This window comes from Oryctolagus cuniculus, chromosome 6 (genome assembly GCF_964237555.1).
Source record: "Oryctolagus cuniculus chromosome 6, mOryCun1.1, whole genome shotgun sequence".
NCBI lineage: Eukaryota > Metazoa > Chordata > Mammalia > Lagomorpha > Leporidae > Oryctolagus > Oryctolagus cuniculus.
In genome coordinates, this window is record NC_091437.1 from 84,128,401 (window position 1) to 84,150,039 (window position 21,639).

General features: G+C 38.1%; 1 protein-coding gene across 5 annotated transcripts in view; it reads right to left on the bottom strand.

Moving 5' to 3' along the window:
- The window catches only part of TOX (thymocyte selection associated high mobility group box), a 334,182-nt gene that overhangs the window by 99,837 nt on the left and 212,706 nt on the right, over positions 1–21,639 (bottom strand). The window lies entirely within an intron of this gene.

A 21,639-nucleotide genomic window follows, 5' to 3' on the forward strand; every position in this document is an offset into this window, starting at 1 on the left:
TTTTATTGACAATGATTTAAAAAGAAAGGATAAGATAAATAAGACTAGTGTCTGCTCATAATAACTGATATAATTAAAAAGGAGAGAACCATCCAACATGAGAAGTGGGATACACAGCAGACTCATAGAATGACAAAGGCCCTAAACAGCACTCTGGCCTCAGTATCAGCCCTTAAGGTATTTGGATGTGGGTAAAAAGCCCATGAGAGTATTTTAGGCATGGGAAGCCAAGACACTCTGGCAAAAAAATGACCTAAATGAAATATCTCTGTGAGATCCTAGTGGAAAGTATGGGCCATCAAAGAAGGAGGTACCTTTCTCTAAAGGGAGGAGAGAACTTTCACTTTGATTATGGCCTTGTCTAAGTAAGAGCGGAGTTTGTGGGCTCAAGAGGCTTCCATAGCCTTGGCAGCTCATGATAAGAGCTGTGGGTGATTACTGATGTCATAAATAAGAGTGTCAATTGTCAAATCAGCAACAGGAGTCACTGTGCACTTGCTCCCCATGTAGGACGTCTGTCCTTAATGTGTTGTACTATATGAATTAACGGTAAAACTAGTATTCAAACAGTACTTTGTACTTTGTGTGTCTGTATGGGTGCAAACTGTTGAAATCTTAGTATAGAGTTGATCTTCTGTATATAAAGGTAATTAAAAATGAATCTTAATGAAGAATGGGATGGGAGAGGGAGTAGGAGATGGGATGGTTTGTGGGTAGGAAGGTAGTTATGGGGGGGAGAACTGCTATAATCCAAAAGTTGTACTTTTGAAATTTATATTTATTAAATAAAATTTTTCTATAAAAAATAAAAAGTCAAAAAAATTAAAAAGAATGAGAGAAAGTGCTAAAGTAATATTAGTTTTGTATAAGGGTATATTCTTAAAGAACTGATATTCACTTATTTACTAGTTGTTAGTCTTTCCTAATATATGCACTGTTAACAATTCCAGTTATTATAGGGTTCTGGTTAATTATAATCTTTTTTTTTTCTTTTTTGACAGGCAAAGTGGACAGTGAGAGAGACAGAGAGAGAAAGGTCTTCCTTTGCTGTTGGTTCACCTTCCAATGGCCGCCGCGGCCGGCACACTGCGCTGATCTGAAGCCAGGATCCAGGTGCCTCTCCTGGTCTCCCATTCGGGTGCAGGGCCCAAGCACTTGGGCCATCCTCCACTGCACTCCCTGGCCACAGCAGAGAGTTGTCCTGGAAGAGGGGCAACCAGGACAGAATCCGGCACCCCAACTGGGACTAGAACCCGGTGTGCCGGCGCCACAGGCGGAGGATTAGCCTGTTGAGCCACAGCACCGGCATAATTACAATCTTACTAGATTCTAGTTGAACAATCCTCCATTTCTAAAGTATGGTTAATCTTTAGAAAACTTAATAAACTTTGGAAGTCTATCTATAAACAAGGAGAGTAGTGTTCTTTATGGATAAGATTATTCATACACAAGTAAAAATATATATGTGATACAAAACATTGACCATGCTACCTATTTTGTATAAAATCATGTAACAATCAAACACCAACAAAGCTGTATAGAAGAAAGGAAGTTTTTTTTTATTTGACAGGTAGAATTATAGACAGCGAGAGAGAGACAGAGAAAGGTCTTCCTTCCATTGATTCACTCCCCAAATGGCTGCTACAGCCGGCGCTGCACCTATCTGAAGCCAGAAACCAGGTGCTTCCTCCTGGTCTCCCATGCAGGTGCAGGGGTCCAAGCACTTGTGTCATCCTCCACTGCCTTCCCGGGCCACTGCAGAGAGCTGGACTGGAAGAGGAGCAACCGGGACTAGAACCTGGCGCCCATATGGGATGCCAGTGCCACAGGCAGAGGATTAACCAAATGAGCCACAGTGCCGGCCCCAAGAAAGGAAGTTTGTAGAGTGTGATTCCTATAGTATAGTAGTGATCCAGGAAGTTAGTTCTTGCCACTCAGTTTTTAATCATGTTGCCTATGAAGGCATGCTGTTAATGCATTTGGTTCTGAGTGTGTCTGCCTTCAACCAAATTGTGAACCGACTGAGTTTTGCCTGATGTGAAGATTGTGTAAATCTCTTTCACTCTGGGTGTCACAGTTATAAGTTTCTGTTCAGCAGCAATCCTGTGCAGGCAGATGCCAAAAATCTCTGTTTGTTACATAACACAGCCAATTGGAGTTACTCTGGAAAGACCACCAGAGAGGCAGCTTGGGTTTCAACATTGTCATTCTTTAGTTCCTCTGAGCCTGTTTCTCTGACTACAAGAATGGAGATCACAGTACATACCTCCAAGGGATGTTGCGAAGCTTAAATACTGTTCTGCATCCAGAAAACTACTGGCATGGAGCTGACCTACGATTGGTGACTTATCAGTTATTAAAGAATAATTTGTCACACAGCTAGATTATTTCAAAAGAGGGATTTGAAATGGCACTCAATAAATGTTAGACTTTTTTTCCCTTTATTCTTTTTTTCTGCCAATATTAGTCAGATTTTAGTGTTCATATAATGCTAATTATCTGAATTTCTTTGAATTCTATATTTGGCTATATCAAATGTAAGGTAAATCCTTCCTACAAGAAACAGAGAGGTGGTTCAGGCCATAACCTACTCACATACAAGCTTAAGAGACGCAACCCTGGCTGCACACCAGACCACATTGTGGGCAGGTGGCTCTGCTGCTGAGCTTCTGGTACCAGGTGAGGGTGTGGTGTTCCTTAAGTTGGCATTCAGAACATCACATTATCCCAGCATTTTAAAAAGTTCTTTTATACCTCAAAGAAGAAATGTCACTGAAGTACTTCAGTCTACCTAATGGGCTAAACTTGATTCTATGACCCAGGCTGGAGCTCATGACACTTTGCATAGATACCCATTATTTATTTATTCATTCTTCTGCATCATGTGCTGAGATTTATTTCAGCAACATATTCCTGAATTAGGGATGAGGCATATGTAATCTGTCTCAAGTGGCATTTAAGGGTATTTCAAAAGGTTCATGGGAAAAGATGTTTATTTTGATGCAAAATAGTTTTGGAATCCATGCATTGCTTTATTATAATACATACTTTCCACCTTATACTTTGATATTGTTTATGTATTTTTTTATTTGAAACTCAGAGAGAAAGAACGAGAGCGAGCGAGCAAGTGAGAGACCCAGCAAGCAGGGCTGGGCAAGGCCAAAGCAGGAAGGCAGGAGCTCACTGGGTCTATACATAGGTGGCGGGAATCAAACCACTTGAACCATTACCTGCTGCCTCCCCGGATGCACATTAGTGGGAAGCAGGAACACAGCCAACTCACGAACTCAGATACTTCAACATGGGATGCAGGCATCTTAATCACGGGCCCTAAAATGATCTTTTAATTTTATTTCCCATGAAGTACCTTCCTAAGACTTTTTTTAGTCTTTTATTTGTCAGATTGTTAGATTTCCTTTCCTATATTATAGCTTTGAATATTTGTAACCCTTAGAACATTAACCCTGGATATAACTTTAAAATATTCCTAATAATTGTATTGACCTTTAAATTTCATCATTGATGGCTTCAAAACTCAGAGCATTTATACTCTGGATTATAAAATACCTACCCTACCTAGAAATGGAAAGTTCTAGCAGCAAATTCACCTACATGAAATTTCTCTACTTTTCCCAAATTATGATCCCAATTTCCACTAATTATTCCCTACATCTTACTTTATAAATATTTGTTTGATTTCAGGTTAATATTCAATTTACTCTCTTTAAAATTTTACTGTCTGGATGGCAGAACTCAGGAATTTGGGCATAGATTTCCTAAATACTACAGAACAAATTAGCATGTTAGAAAAACCATACCCTATGAAGATAGTGCCTTTAAGAAACATTCAGGAGGGCATAAGCCATATATCATAAGTACATGTCAACCACAGGTGTGATAGGAACCTTTTGTATGGAGAAATTTATTGCTCAACATCAAACTGCAACATCAACTAAAACTCAGTAATGTGTTCTGTGCTTCTTTTTGACCTTCTGTTGTTGCTTATTTGAAGTTCCTGGCAACTGTCAGTGATGGAATATTCATGAGGCTTTAGTCATTCCAAGACTAAAATGTTAGATTCTGCCACTTTTTCATAGAGGGCTGTTGAAGTGGGATTTCATTTAAATAGAAGTATTTTTTTTAACACATCCTACATACATGAGTCAGTAACAATTGTGGATGAACCATGAATGTAATTTTCATGAATGATAAATCCTGTTTGGCCTCTTTGCTTGGGTAGTTCTACAATTTATTATTATTATTATTTATTCTAGTGGCTTTGGCAATCTATCAAAAGATTGGCTAACTCCTGATTGTGTCTGGAGAGAAAACATTTTTAAATGAAGGGTTTTCATGTTAAAAAACATTTACATAGAATTTGATGCTGATTTCCCATAATCAAAACATAAAGTAATCATAAACTGTAGCAATAGCCCTAACATTTTAAAAATAAATTCAATAAAAATATAAAAATATTTTCAGGCACCTTTCTCCATTAAAAATCCTTTGGCTGGTAAGTACATGGTAAACACATACAGGCTCTGTCTCATAATTCTATGCAAATATCACAAAGAGTTTTCAATTTGGCTCTCTCAATAGCTACATAGGATTATCATGAGTGTAATAGTTTTATGTTCAAGTGGGATTCTGCTGTATTAAACTCATTGTTAATCAAATCATCAAGCTCTCTCTGGAATTTCAATTTACACCTTTGCAAAATATTAGCAATGATTAATATTTGATTTATTCATATATTTGATTGTTCATACACAAGTTTAAAAAGAAGCTTCTTGAGAGAGAGAGAAACATAGAGAGAGAGAGAGATTGCTGTCACCTTCTGAACACCATGGGGAAAGTTTCATGGATGAAAGCAATGGACCCAGGAGAAAGGTTTCTGATACATGGATAATGGGAAAATTCGGGCTCACACCAGTGAATAACAGAACCATCTGTGGTCACCTTTTTGCCTCAGTCCAAGTTGGCCTTTTACTTCCTACTCCAGCTTCTTCTCAGATGAAGAGTCCCATGATCCCTTTGCAATAGACTCTGTTGGGGTGGAATCCTGCTGGTGTTTCGATTGGGACTTACAGGGGCTCAAGACCTTAGGAAAGTCACTGTATCCCCCAAGCTCAATGGTGTGAATTGTTGATTTTGATTCAGCATTCATTCTTATTTACTGAGCATCTATTACATGCACATGCATATACACATCTAATCTTGAAGATTCCTCTCTGAAGTCAGCTGTTTCTTTTCCTTTAATGGCAACTAAAGCTCTGACAGTTCTGGTTGGATGCAGAGACAGAGTTAAGGTGCAGATCTGACTTGGTCTTGTTAATTCAAATCGTGTTCTCGTTCCAGGAAGGTCTGCCTTTTCTCATGAGAACTCCTGTCCCACTTAGACTACTGGTGGTTGCACAAATGGAACGTGATCATGTATATGGAAGTTCTCTGTAAGTTGTAACGAACTGTAAGACTCCGGGTAATGTGATCATTTCTCATGCTTCTTCCTTACTTTCCACAGGCTGGTTAATAATAATACAGGCTTCTCATTCTTTACCAAGGAAAACCACCCCCTGCACACAACCACTTTAGGAAAAACATAATCGATACAGATAGACACTCTCATTTTTCAATTTTTGGCTAGAAGCTGGGCTTTAGACATCAGTTTTTCTAAAAGATATAAAATCTATCTCTTTTGATAAGCACTTTGAGACCTGCTCAAGCAAAAACAGTATCTGAACTTCAGACACAATTGTGACAGAGTGCCCAGATGAAAACTTCTCCACCTTAAAATGAGAAAACTCAGCCAGTTATGGAATTTATGAAGAGGGAAATATCATTGTCTTAATTTCAGTTAAAGGAACAACATAAGAAAAGCTAAAATCTCTTATTGAACTGAAGATCTGTGACCACAGCTGGAAAATTTGGGCTCCAAAGAAAACAGTATCAATGAGTATTATTGGCTAAAACCACAATTTTGTTTGCCTACATTGATCTGCTTAAACAAATATAATTTGAGGTAGTGTTTGGCATAGCTGTTAAAGCATCCCTTGAGATAGCTGCATTCCATATCAAAGTGCCTAGCTTTGAGTCCTGGCTCTGCTTTCACCTCCAGCTTCTGGGTAATATACATTCTAGCAGGCAGCAGGTAATTACTCAATGTGCTGGTTTCCTGCCAGCAAAGTAGGAGACCCTCATTGAGTTCCTGGCTCACAGCTTCAGTTTGGCCCAGCCTTGGCACTTGTGGGCATTTGGGGAGCAAAACAGTGGATGAAAGATCTCTGTCTCTCTCTGCCTAACAAATAAATAAATAGAATCTTAAGAGCAAAAAATAAGATAGACAACATATTTTAAAAATAATATAATCAACAAATGTATTTCAATGCCCTTTTTAAGTTGGACTGTAAGATAGTGCCAAGATTGTTATTTTAGGAGATGGTCCTTTTGTTGCTATATGTATCAGCAATTACTCTGTATAAAATTATTCCCCTTTATATTATTAATCAATAACACTCTCACTTGACCCTTTCTTGGAACTAATTTTCTGTAGCCAAGTTTGGATTGTCCATTTCCTTATGGACAAAAGATATTTACTATTCACCCAATGGAATAAACATTGGCTCAATGTAACTCCTTTTTTCAACCAGAGACTGTGTTATCATAAAAATGAGTCATGTACTGAACATTCAGAAGCAATATATTATACAAAATGGCTATTAAAATGGAATGCTTGGCATTTAAGTAATACAATTTCCATACATGCAAGTAGATGAATACATGTGATACTATATTTTGTATGGCAAGATAAAAACAGTATATGAAACATTCTATATGTGTATGTAATGATAATATAGAAGTGTAGAAAATAAGTAGCCAAAAGAAAATCATAACTGTGTATCAACTCCCATTTTAATCATTTCTGCTTTAAGTTGTTTTTAACTTTTTTCCTCATTTTTTGGAGGTGTTTACAGTTTTAATGAACCTAAGCAGAAGGTCTGATATATTATTAAATTGAAAAAATGCTCATACAATAAAATAATTTCAAATATGTACTTTTAGTAGATGCTGACAACATGTATTCATGTCATCTGAGTATATTTCTTGGAGCAAGAGACCTGGAAGGTAATACTATGTAGACCATAATTTAATCATTGCAAGTAAGGGAAGTCCAGTGGTGACAGTGAAATATATCCATTCCTCCAAGCAGACAGAATGCTAGGATGCTGTCCACAATCATAACATCAGGATAAAATGAAGATAGCATACAATTGATGGGTTTTTGTGTAAAATTTAGACCTTTCTTAAAATGAAATTTAACAAATGGCAAAGCATAAGATTTTAGAAATTCATTCTTCTCTTGCATTTCATTGTCAATAGAATGTTTCTATACTTCATCTAAGAAGATTGTACTACTTTAGCCTTATCATTTGGACAGCATCAATAGAATTCTGACCTCTATCGAAGGCCATTCTTAATTAGAAACTAGCAATGGAATGGTTTATCAAATATTTTATTTCTTCCTTCAAAAATCCACATAGGATTGTTTGGTGACTTTGCTTTGAAGAAAGTGTCTTTTATTACTTATTTTAGTACAACACATTAAAATCAAATATCTCCTGTAGCAAAACGATTCAAGTCCCTGGAACTCAAATAATTTTCTAATAAAAAATGCATGAGACAAATAAATGCACTTTATGTTCCACAAGAAAAGGCAGTTTCAACAGGCTAATGCTCAGAGAAAATTCATTTTATCAACCAGCCATTTCATTCTTTGGTGCTGTTACAAGCTCCTTCCAGTTGCTAGGCAACCATAATTCATAGTACCTTTTAATGGATACTCTGCTACTGCTGAGAACATTAAGGTGAAGAGAATAAATGCCTTGGGTGAATCTTGAAATCTTTCATTATGCATGTCATTCTATTTCTGTAATGCTATAATGCTGAAATGTTCCTGTGGCAGGAAACTGAGTTGTAGTAATTGCATATTCCACTCATATATGTTTTGTAAGCAGAGCAGCACGTACTTGTCTAAAATGAGTTATTTCAAACATGATTGAAATTGGACTTTTCTACTTCTAAAGGTAGTAAATAAATCTAAAGAAAGAAAGAATAGGCTTAGAGTAAAATGTCTTGAAATTTCCAGGAAGAATGAAGAAATCTTACAGCACAAATCAAAAGTAATCAAGCTGGTTCAAGCTTGATCAGGATGGTTTATAAATATGTGGTACATACAAGTTGAAATGTAAAAATACAATAGAGAATACACAGCAAGCTTTAAAATAACCCAGGCAGACTTTACAGATAGGTATCCTTACGCTGGCAACACTCATGTGTCCGAATTTTATTGAACAGAAATAATGCACCATGGATACTTACCACTTTGTTGTCAATTAAGATGGATATTGTATATTATCGTCATGTAATATTTATTTTACAGCATACCATGTTTGGTTTAATTTTGGTATTATTCTAATTTGCTTTATACTGTTGACTTATCTCTATATTTTTACACATATATTCATTTCATTGCATTGGAAAAATCTAGGCTTTCAACTTCAAGCAACCATAATTAGAACAAGTGTGTTTTTCTTCCCTATTTTCCTTAACATATATATGTGTTAAGGAAATATATATGTAATATATATGTATATATGTTAATATATATGTAATATATATATTCCTTTTAATGGGAAAATAACAATCTTTATCACAATTAACTCTTCCTTATTGTACTTATTTACTGGTCACCATCAATTGTTAGATTGAAAAAAGAACAACTATGCCTTTCTTCCTGTGTATGAATGGAACTATTCAATCCACCCTCTATATGCTTATCCAAATCAGGTCTTAAAGAAGGAATCCTGTAGGAAAACCATTTGGCTCTCCCAAACCTACTGAAGCAGAGTCTCTGGAAACTGGGTGTTGGAGAGGGAAACACAGAGTTTGAGACTCAAACCCAGGCTGAGAAAGCAATGTGAAATCTGGTAGCTTCTCCAAATCTAGACTTTGGGTATTGTCTTAGTTTCCATTTTGGATCAGAGAACTTGTGTTAAAAAGATGCATCTCACATATTTTCTGGAAAGATGTTAGCTGATCACATTATTTTGTTGAAAGTATGAGGTAAATATCTCTGTCTTCTGGTCACTTGGATTATTTGAATTCATTTTTCTTTCAACGCCTGATTGAATTACCTTTACCACTTCCCAGTGAAATGTGATTCTTTGTGTCTTCCTCATTTCAGCCTTACGCCTAAAAGAATGCTGAATATCCTTTGTGTTTGAAAATCCTGCAATTTTTTCGTGAACTCCTATGAACTTTATTCAGAATCTGCTTGCTTAGAATAATGCCAGCTTTACTGGCTCTTGGTAGGTGTCACCTCTATTGCAAAGCCTTAAAATGACTTTATACTATTCCACACTCTCATTAAATGCTGACTGTGGCCCAGCCTCAATCCTGAAAATGAAAGTATCTGTCCCAAACAAAAATAGTACTGTTTATGATTAAAATACATGTCTTTGCATGTATCTTATGCTTTTGTGAAAACCCTAACTGAGCAAATAGATTTCATAGGTTTCATTTCAGGCATTGATCAAAGAAATTAAGAAATTAAAGAAATTAAGAAATTAAAGAAATCAAAGAAATTAAGAAATTAAAAAATCAAAGAAATTAAGAATTAAGTCCGAGTGAGAACAGGACACCCTGGAAGGAAGAAGACATGATTCTGTAGGAATCAGTGCTGTTGAAACACAGTACTAAACAAGTGTTCCCAGATGAGTGTAAAAGGAATTCACTACATTACAAATGGGTGGGGGACTTGGTCGTTTTATACTGGGTGTTAAAACTGAGGATCTTGATTAAATGCCACCATTAAAGATCTCATGGTAAATGTACTTCTTGTAGAAGGAGGAGGGTTAGTCAAAAGCTTTTGGACAAATTCCAAGTTTGTAATTACACCCTATCTAAATTCCCTCTGTAGTTTCAACTGGATAAGGTGTTTTTCACTTCAAATTCAAAATTCAGATGCAGTTTTTCTCTCTACTGCTAAACAGCTGCTGCATGTCTACCCCCAGTGGAACTGAGAATTGGACTCAGAAGGTTTTCCATCAATTGCAGGAATATGCTGTCCAAGGTTAACAAGGGTTGCTTTTGAATACTGGCTAATATCTACATTTGAAAAGGCACACAGAATTGGGGGTACCTGATGAACAGAGGGTTCAAGACCAGGGACCAACCTCAGGCACCATCTCCTCTTGAATCCTTCCCTAAAGTGAGACCAGTGGATTGCTTGTGAGTTATCGTATATCCAGGGCCCATTATGAGGACCCAGAGACATTTAATACTGGGATGGTCCAATGCTATAGAAATATACAAGAGCAGATCCAGAATCCTTAAACCTGGAACCCAGCCTGGTCACCCAGAGCTCTTGTCTCTGTACTGCTGTTGTCTGTATACATTCTAATGGAATATATTCTTCTATTCCTGGTTATAGAGGTTAGGTGAGCAAGTACTATGAAAACAAAGCATGCAAATCTCACCAAAATCTTTATTTAAGCCATTAAGAAAGATTATATGTTTAGGAATCTGGGCACAAATCATGGTTTATAAGAAGATGCATGGTTTGTTCCAAGGAAAAAATATTCACTGATTTGAATAGTTCTGCTAAGGAAGATACTAAAATTCTGGACCCTCAGAATGCTACACAAAGGAATAAAAATGTGCAAAATGCTTATACATTGCTAAACATGTGATTTTTGGGTGTATTTGTTTAGGATTTGTCTTTCATGTGTGACTGTAAACTCCATAATTGTAGGGACCACATACATATTTTGTTTATTGCTCTCTGTGTTACTGATGCACAAAGACTGGCTCCTAGTAGAGGGTACAATAAGCATTTGCTGTGAGATCATTAAGGGATTTTCCAGGTTACAAAGAAAGCACTTTCTCATTCACTGCTTCATGCTACTTCCAGGACCTACATAGAAGGGAGAGCCACATTCATCTGTGTGTGTGCTCTGGTAGTCCCTGGCTAAAACATTCACTCAAAGTTCTATTGATACAGAATGATGAGTTCAACCACTGTCTTCCTGGCAGGCCCAGAGATGAAAGCCTTACCCCAAGAATCATTCCCCCCCCCTTTTTTTTTCCAATTCTTAAGCAGGGGTAGCATGGGCTTAACCATGGTAATGACTGTTGTTTTTTTTCTCTTTTTCTTTTCCCATATCAAAACTGGCTAGTAATGAATTATTTTCAAAGTTTCAACAAGCTCACTATGCCTTCCACATGCAGCCATGTAGTAGGATCTCTGTAAATGTTTATTGAATGAGTGAATGATTAGGGAGCACGATGCAGAGGACTAGAACAAGGCCCGAGGTTAGCACCCAGTCCTCATTCTTACTTGCCAAGGACTTGACCATATAACCATTTAGCTTCCTGGTACTGGTGCTGCTTCTCCATCTGTAAAATGGGGAGGGAGTTGACTAAGTGATCAACAGGGCACTTCACAGCCCTAAAAGAATGAAACGGTTTGACTTTCAAATCCTTTTTATCCCTTAAAGTGGTGCCTAGCGAGAAGCAATAAGACAATGAAGTGGCTCCAAGTCAAGCAGCAGATGAATGAGAAATCAAATGTCTGATCACACTAAAAGGCATAATTAGTCATTGAGTAATCTGGGATTATTTTATTTCATTACCACAGGGGAACAATTATATTTATGAATCAAACGACTACTTCTCTACACAATTTTCTCCTTGAAAAATCTCAAACTAAGACAGGCAGGTTTACCCTGGGAATATTTTCTAATTTGAAAAGTGTCTTTGGCAAAATTCTCTACAATTCACTAGAGAAGTTTTTGCTTTGTTTTTTAGAATGGAAGAAACTCCCACCATCAGAAGAACACCAGTCTTCTCGGCTGGATAAGATGTACCATATAGGTGGGGATATTCTGTGGTCTACACTGAGAAGGCCAAGGGTTCCTTCCAAAGGCCTTGCTGAATTTGCTTTTGGTCTAAATCAATCCAACTCTTTCCTATGCTTTATTGGGGGGTAGAATTTTGGCAACTGCACAGAGAAAGCGCATGAAGGAAGCCATGCACATGTTATTCCACTGTACTGTCACAAGCGTAGAGTTCCAATCTGGGTTACATTCTCCATTATGCTCCATCTTCCAACCAGCTGATTGTGATCCTATGGCAATATTTTGTCACATTTCTGAATGTTGTTTAGGAAGATGGAGTGATGGATTGCCACAATTGTGCCCAAGACCGCACATGAACAGTAGCTCACCTCATAATTTTGCCCTGCCAGCATTTTGAGACTGTTTTCCTTTTAATTATTGTCAAATGCAATTTCACACCTTTCCATTCTTTGTTTAAGGATGTACTTTTCTAGGAATATAAAATATTAACTGATATTTACACTTTGCAAAAGCTTCCTATTAATCTTCCTCTGAAACGAATTTAACAGTAAGTTCAATATTAATTTGAAGTTGATGGGGATGACTGTTATATAAACAGAGAAAATGAATTTTCTGTCAAGCAAACATGCTTTTTCAGAACTCTTTGGTCCAGTACAGCTACTGTAAGGGTCACAATAATCCAAGAAGAACACAAAAACTAATATCTTAGTTGTGCAAAAAAGAAAAGAAAGTGGCTTCTCCCTATCATTTATCAAAGTAAGAAGAAAAAGTAAAATAAAATTAATTTAAAAAGACAGGAGCCTATGCAGTGAAAGGTCATAACCAATAACATTTCTGCAAATAGAGGAGGGATGTTGAAGTATCATGTAAATTGCTGTTTGCTAGAGAATTTTAATGGAGTTCTACGTCACATTATAAAATGTTTAATTGTAACCCCATTTTAATAACACCATCTGATTAAATGAAAAGACGCCTTGCTGATCGCAATTACAATCTGTCAAACTGCATATTTATTTACAGTTTGGGTTTCTAAAACCATAAGATAAAAAAAGAAAACTCTATTCAGCTTGTCAGGAAACTATAATTATTGTGTATCCTTCTGTCAGTTTCTGCATAAAACTTTTGGTCCTAAAATGGATCTAATTATATCTACATCAACATTTTTATAAATGCTACATTTTTTTCTACATCTCTGCAAGATTTTGTCGTTAACTAGGAAAAACATATTCTCTCTTTTAAAAATGCATTAGCCAGGCTTGTTTGCTTTCTTTCCTTCAAGATGTTATAAAATAAAACATCCTTTCAAAATACAAAAATATTTGCTTGTGTCCCTCTCTCTCCTGGCATGAGATTTTGAATAAAACCAGTTTGGGACTCTTCTGGCAACACTCTTTGATTGTCTTGTATATCATGAAAGCCACGAAAACCTAAATCTTTTTTCATAATCATATCCTGACAGTCAAGGTCTAGGAATCCTCTACTGATATAAGACCAAGCTGCTGGAACCTGGGAGGGAAGAGATTGGTCAGTGGGGGTGTCGTTTCTCTGAGATCCCTCCTTCTTATTAAGCCCTACTGTATTTCCCTTGCCAGTCTACTTCCAAAGCACTCAGTACCCCATTTCTTCTGGGTGTTTTCCCAGTTTGCATGGAAATATCCCTAACACTTAAGACACATCAAGTCATAATGTTTTGCTGTTTATCCTCTGAGGGTTCATTTACATGAAGGGCCTGTTAATCTGGACCATATAATTGTGCCAAGATGTTTGTGGGTCATAAGGTTTAATATTCTGAGAGTTGCAATAATGAAGTTCTAGTAAAGTCTTAGTAAGTCAGTGAATTAGCTTAGAGGAGCACCAGATGTCATTTTACAGGTCCGAAGGCAGTATGTATGATAAAGTTTAGGACTAGGGCTGAATTGGACACTTTTCAGGTCCCACACATAGTCCAGTATCTATGTCATTTTCAAATAGACTACCAGACCATTTCAAGTAGGTGTCACTAATCCCAACATAGAATGGAAACCAGTGGTATTTCCTGGAGGGCAGAAACTAAATGCTCAAACAATTTGATCTCATTGAAATGGAGAGTACAATAGTGGTTACCAATGACTGGGTAGGGAAGGGAGGAAGGGAGATATTGGTCATTGGTACAAAGCTATAGTTTGATGGGGGAATATGCTCTGGTGTTCTCTTGCACACTAGGGTCACCATGGTTAACAATATTGTAGTCAGTATATTTCAAATTAGCTGGAAGAGAGGATTTTGAATGTTCTCACTGAAATGAAATAATAAATATATGAGAAGATGGGTATGCTTATTTCCCCTAATTTGCTCATTACACATTGTATACATGCACTGAAACATGAGAGGGGTTGGCGCTGTGGTGTAGTGGGTAAAGCCACTGCCTGCAGTGCTGGCATCCCATATGGATGCCAGTTCAAGACCCAGCTGTTCCACTTCCTTTCCAGCTCTCTGCTATGGCCTGGGAAAGCAGTAGCAGATGGTTTAAGTCCTGGGCCCCTGCACTCATGTGGGAGACCCAGAAGAAGCTCCTGGCTCCTGGCTTCAGATCAGTGTAGCTCAGGCCATTGTGGCCAACTTGGGGGTGAACCAGCAGATGGAAGACCTCCCCACCTTCTCTCTCTCTCTCTCCGTGTGTGCCTCCTTGTCTCTCTGTGTAACTTTTCCAAGTAATAAATAAATCTTAAAAAAAAAAAAACATAATGAGAGCACCCCATAAATACCTACAATTGTTATGTGTCAATCAAAAAGAAATATTGTAAAAAAATAAAGCTTTAACAAGGCAAATTAACTGAATTGAGTACATTGAGTTTCAGATATGCCAGGTATCTTCCAATCTATAGAAAGGTATGAACTTATAAACTGGCAAGAGGAATCATGAATAGTTAAATGCTAGACAATGTTATGATTTAGAATCCCTCCTTGAAGAACTGTGCCATAATAGATAGCATGGATGGAAAATGCAGAGATCCTCATTTCCAGCCTCTTACACATAAGCCAGCACAGACTTGCATGATCTCAGCATGGCACTCTGGACCTGTGGGGAGGAATTCCTCCTTATCACACTGTCCTCCTTCCCCTCATGCATTGTAAGCTTTAGTACCTGTCTCCTGCCAGTCTTTCCTCTGTGCTTTTCTCTGTTCTTGTTCTCCTAGGTGAACCTCCTCCCAAAACTGCACATTTTAGCTTTGAGAGTCTCTGGAAGGACATTGGTGAATCTGACTGGAAGATTCAGAAGCAACATCTCACAAGTTCCTCTGCAAGTTCTTTATGTCTCCCAAGCAATGATCATATGGGTTATACTATTTTTGTGTCCCTTATCTGAAATTAAAGTCACAGGCCATTGTATCATTGCAAGGCCAATGTCAAGTTTAGCACCTAGAATATAGAAGACAATACATACTTATTGAACAAATTAATCTGAGCAACTTGTCTGTGTCTGATGAAGAGTTCTGTAGCCTTAATCTCTCTGTAGGGACAAAAATTAGTTCAGCCCAACATACCCTGCTCAAGGCCCCAACAGCTCTGTTTTATACTGTTTCCTTACACAAAGTTGAAACTGCCTACAGCTTTCTCCTTTTTCATCACTTTGTTTTCTAGAGCTTCTCATTAACATCGTCTGACACAGATTATCTTTGTAGTAAGCACTAGCAGGTTTGGGGATTAGTGAGCTTTCAGAGAACATAGAAGAACTGTAGCTTTGTGGTTTTCAACCCTGCTGCCCATTAGAATCACCTGGGGAATTTTTGAAAAGTACTAGTCTTTGAACACTGCCCCTGAACAGTTAGACCAATTAGGTTTTGGGGTGGAGCCTGATGCATTGTGTGAGACTGACAGCTTAACTCTGTACTCAAAACATAGATCTTGGACCAACAACATTGGCCTCACCCAGCAAGTCCCACTCCACTCTTACTAATCACAGTCCACATTTTAACAAAATCCCAGTGATTGACATAAACAGTGAAGTGTGGGAAGCACTCATTATATCTCATACTCTCTCATGGATCTCAGTTTCCAAAATGCCCATTGGGGAGCAGACTATGTTTCTGGCAGGTAATATGGTGAAGGAGGTGAGATAAATTGATTCTATCATCAATGACGATTTCAATGTCATATTAAATTGACCCAATTTTTTGACACAGTTGTGCAATAATCCCCAAATTTGATAGAATAGCTGGTCTTATTGCAATGGACTTTGAATTCATGTGCAAAACATGTAACTATATAGATGTATCTGGCAAATGTTTTTCAAGTCTACACAGAAATTACTGAGATGCATAAAACACAAATTACTGGTATTAATAAATCCTTTGGATTTTTAGAAAAATTGAATCTTGAGAATTCAACTATTATCAGGTTGGAGAAATTTGGTAAATTTTTGAAAGAACAGAGTATGTAGATGTTTCCTGGACCCTGTGTGAGCAGAAACAGCATGAAGTAAAAATGTCCAAACAGTTCTTTATGCAGTAGCCACATTTTCACATCTAGTTGGTGGCTCACATTTTGTTGGATGATGGTCCAACAATATGAATTGTATTATCTGGGAACTTGCTTCTTTCCTGTGGAATATAATTTGAAATGATAAAGTAAGTTAATTGAAGAGTATGTTTCAAATCCACCAAAGTGAAATGTCTAGGCACGTTGGAAAGAGCACATTTGCTTTATGGTATAGCTTTATAAAGTCTTTCCAAAACACAGAGAAATAGACCTTGGCAGAGAATTATTTGTATTCCTCTGTGTTTTATATTTATTTATTTGAGAAGCAGATAGACAGAGACAGACAGAGAGCTTCAATCTGCTGCTTTACTTCCCAAATGTTCAAACCAAGACTCAATCAAAGTCTACCACCTGGGTGGCAGGGACCAAATTCCCAGGGTCTGCATTAGCAGGAAATTGGAGTCAAGAGCCAGAGCTGGAATCAAGTCTAAGTACTGTACTATGGAAGAACTTCTTTTTTAAAAAAAGATTTACATATTTACTTATTTGAAAGTAAGAATTACAGAGAGAGAGAGAATCTTCCAACTACTGGTTCACTCCACAAATGGCCGCAGTGGCCACAGCTGGGTCAAGCCAAAGCCAGGACCTTCTTCCAGGTCTCCCACATGGGTACAGGGGCCCAAACACTTGAGCCATCTTTTACTGTTTTCCAAGGCACATTAGCAGGCAGCTGGACTGGAAGTGGAGCAGCTGGGACACTAACTGTCATCCATATGGGATGCCAGCACAACAGACAATGGCTTAACTTGTTACAGCACAGCACCAGCCCAGAAGAACACTACACTAAACATCTGTTACTGCATTCTTCTACTTTACCTGTTTATGTCCCCTACCCTAGGCCTAAACTCCAGTCTGAAGTTATCACTTGAGCTTATCAAGGAGATTCTAGGAATAACTGCCAATCAGCACAATCATGACCCAATGATGCCAGAGATCTGAGGGTGCAGACATGCATCTTGGACAACCAACCACCCTTCCTTCCCTAAAAATACTTCCATGTCTGATTGCTTGGTAAAATATTATTCAGTTCTCTCTCTTTCTTTTTTATTTGCTTCAGAGAAGCACTGATCCCCATAAGGTATTTGATCTCTTTTTTCCATTTAACTTTCATATGGCACAACCTCTTGGATGTCCTACAAATTCCCTTGGTTGTTTACTTCATGACTTAATATAGGATGACCCATTTTAAGCAGTTCCTTTTGAAAGCATCGAACGGAGTCTGTTTTACATGAGTCTCTTAGTTTGGGAAAAGGGTAGTTATTTTATTTAATCTCTTGGATTTCCCAATAGAGAGATCACTAGAAATGTCCAGACACTTCAATAGCAATTCCTGAAGTAGAATGGGAATATAGAAGCATATTGCGAAATGTTCATGGAAAAAAAAAAGAATTAAAGTTTATTTTGATGCAAAAAGTTTTTGAAACCCACAGTTTTTTCATAATATTCATTTTCTATGAACTTTTTGAATACCCTCCTATTTTAATTGTATATTATTTCTATTACTAATTACAGATATATGTGTATTGGGTGTGTGTCTGTGTGTGTGTGGTGTGTATGTGTGTATAATATGTGTTTTTCTTCTCAATCTATATTTTAATAATGTAAGGGTTAAATTCAAAAAATGCACAGTTTTATAAAGTATTATATCAGAGATAAGCCTTCACTGATGCTCATATACAGTTCAGAATTGATTAAAAGTTGATGTGGCTGAACTGAAATCGATCATTGTGAACATCAGTGGAAGATGAGCAAGTCATCCTTGCACAGAAAGAAAGAATAATACATAACACTCAAGTTCAATTACTTTTCAATGTAACTCTCCCAGCCTACCCTCTAGGCTCCAGCTAAAAGGAAAATGCAGTTTTGGTGCATCAGATAGCATTTTTGAAATGAACGTTGGTTTTTATCATAATGTCTTTTGGTTATAGAACATTATCCTGTTTAACTCCAAAGGTCCTGTCAGAATTTTTCTGAAATTTAATAAATTCATATTTTAAAATCAAAGAGGTAACAATGTACTTTAAATTGTCCTTTTTGTGGATTTAAATCAGGTTTTCCATAGATCATTTTTCCCTGTCATAGGAATAAGGAAATATGCTAAGCTAATGGAAGATTGGATTTAATTTCCCCTATTAGTTATGATCAGATTATGTCTTAAACTTAGACTGGTTCAAACACTACCTATGTTTCTTAAGGCAATAGTTTCATTTTCCTCCCTCCTTCCCTCCCTTCCTCCCTTCCTCCCTCCCTCCCTCCCTTCCTCTTTTCCTTTTTTTTTAAAGGCAGCCTGATCAGATATTCTATCTGGGAAGAAAAGCAGACATTTTTCATTTCACATTCAGAACAATGTTTTCTTCTCTAGAACAGTGGTTCTCAAGTTGGTGTGCCACAGAATCTCCTGGGGGTCCCAACACCCAGAGCTTCTGATTCAACAGGTCTGCAGTGGGGCCTAAGGATTGATCTTTTTATTTTTTATTTTATTTTTTTGACAGGCAGAGTGGACAGTGAGAGAGAGAGACAGTGAGAAAGCTCTTCCATTTGCAGTTGGTGCACCCTCCAATGGCTGCCGCGGCTGGCACGCTACGGCCAGCGCACTGCGCTGATCTGATGGCAGAAGCCAGGTACTTATCCTGGTCTCCCATGGGGTGCAGGGCCCAAGCACTTGGGCCATCCTCCACTGCACTCCCGGGCCACAGCAGAGAGCTGGCCTGGAAGAGGGGCAACCGGGACAGAATCCAGCGCCCTGACCGGGACTAGAACCTGGTGTGCTGGCGCCGCAAGGTGGAGGATTAGCCTAGTGAGCCGCGGCGCCGGCTAGGATTGATCTTTTTAACAAGTTCTTTCTTGTTAAAAGGACGCGGATGATATTGTTTGCCTGTTGGCTTTACTTGGAGGCAGTTCTGGCTCCTGAGTGAACTTGACTATCTGGACCCAGTTTGGGGGCACAGCACAGGAATGCACAGCGTCTGTTTTTCTACACCAAGATGATCTTATCTGGATCGAAGAAACACACCCTCTTCTTTCTCTCCATGAGCATGCTGCTGCTGCTGATCTTCCCAAGGCACATTAGCTGTGCTTTCTCTACAGTGGGACTCTAGGTCCACATATGAAATCCACAGAGTGTCTCAGGAAAAGAATGGTGAATCACACATGTGCAGTCATGTCTCCATGGATTACAAATCCTATGGCTAACAGATGAAGTTCAAATGCCTTGGCTTCACATTCAAGGGCCGCTATGAGCTGGCCCCAATCTTCGTTCTTTCATACATATCTACTGAATCAATGGTGCTCTGTTCCTACTCTAGGTGCCACGTCCCCCCTTCACTCATTTTTTATATGATGACATTACAGTGTTTGGTGGTTTGTCTTGCTCTCCTTTTATCTGCCTTCACTTGTATGGTTTTCATGATAATTTTCATGAATGTGGGAAAGTCATCCAGTAACAAGTATGGTGTGTTTGTGATGGACACTTGTTTTCAATTTTCTTCTCTATTTCTCTTCACTCTCCTAGCATTTTACCTACAGAGTCATGAAAAGGCCACTTTCTAACTGTTGCTTTAGTTTGATTTATCTATGAATTTCTTCCTGGGTATGTGTTTCACTGATTTTCAGGTTTTTTTCAGGGGTTAGCATTGTGCCCTGAAGCTAGTATATGCTTAATAAAAATGTGTTACTGTTTTTATTACCAATATTTGTGAGAATATGTTACAAGGCACCACTCAACAGTGTGAAAAATATTTACAGATTTTTATTCACTCACACAAAAAGAAAGGTTCAGATTTATTTAAGTTAGAGTTTAGGAATCTCTAAGTTTTGCTTAAGAATAGTGTTCACTTAGCTACTTTTCAAGAAAAATATAAATCATGCCCTGGTTATTGGAATGACAAGAAATGGAGAGAGCAAGCTGAAAGTGTGCTCAACAGAGTGGAGAGAATTGAAGTGGCAGGAGGCCCACCTGGCCTCATTCTGCAGTTGACTAAATCATGGAAACTGGCGTAAGTGGTGTTTGTCAAAATGAGTCCCCATGGAAAATGGTGAAGGTCATAGTTCCAAGCACCGTGCTGTCAATATCAATGCCTCTTTTATCCAGAAGCAGTGAAGTAAGATGGAAAGAAGCTGACGAATGTCAGGAGAGATGGGTCTAATCCTGCCTCTAGTAACTATGAACTTAGGCAATCCTGAACATCTCTAAGACTTAATGTCATGGAACTGCTAAAGGGTTTTGCCTAGTGAGCCATGTCACTTCCAGTTCAAATCTCTAATTCTGCGGGTGTTCCTAAAAGCCTAACACCACAAATAGATAGAATCCCAATTTACTCTTACAGTGTCCTTAAAGACAAAGCTCTAATCACTACCCATTCCACAAGGACTGAAATTATTTATCCAGAGCAGTGGCTCTCATTCAGGGGCATTTTGATCCCAGAAGACATTTGGCTATGTCTAAAGATTTTATGGTCACAGCGAGGGGTTGGGAGGACCTCTGGCATGTAGTGGGTAGAAGTCAGGGCTGCTGCTAGCATTCTGCAGAGCAAAGTACAGTATCCCTCTCCCCAGCATGGAGTTATTCAGCTCAAAATGTCAATAGTTCCAAAGTTAAGAATCCCTGATCTAAATAGCAAGCTAGATAATAACTTCTCTGTGAGAAGTTTCTTTCTTAGTATCTCGAAATAGTTCTGGGAACAGTATGAGAACACAATATGTGCTTGTTAGACCTAAAAAAAGTGTATATATTTTTAAAGTATCTGGTATTCCCATCTCATTAATCACTCCTTTGAGATAAGATTATGCAGATTCCTATAAAAACGCTTTTATGGCTCATGGATCGGTGACACATAGACCGTCAATTATGTGAAGTGTCCACTCACTTATTAGGACATGTCCTGCCCTGTGTGCAGACAAGGAGTCAAGAAGAAGCAGAACCATGAGGTGCTTTCATCAAAGCTCATACTGTGCAGAATATGAAAAGGTAAATTGAGCCTGGGGGCTGAGGTCTTCTCACCATCTCTTGAAGATGTGAAATTTCATTATTGATCTATTGATAAGAAGAAGAGAATAAGAATCAAGTCATTTAAAAGTTTATAAACTGGGCCAGTGCTGCGGCATAGCAGGTAGAGCTGCTGCCTGCAGTGCTGGCATCTCATATGGTTACTGGTTTGAGTCCTGAGTGCTCCACTTCTGAAACAGCTCTCTGCTATGGCCTGAGAAA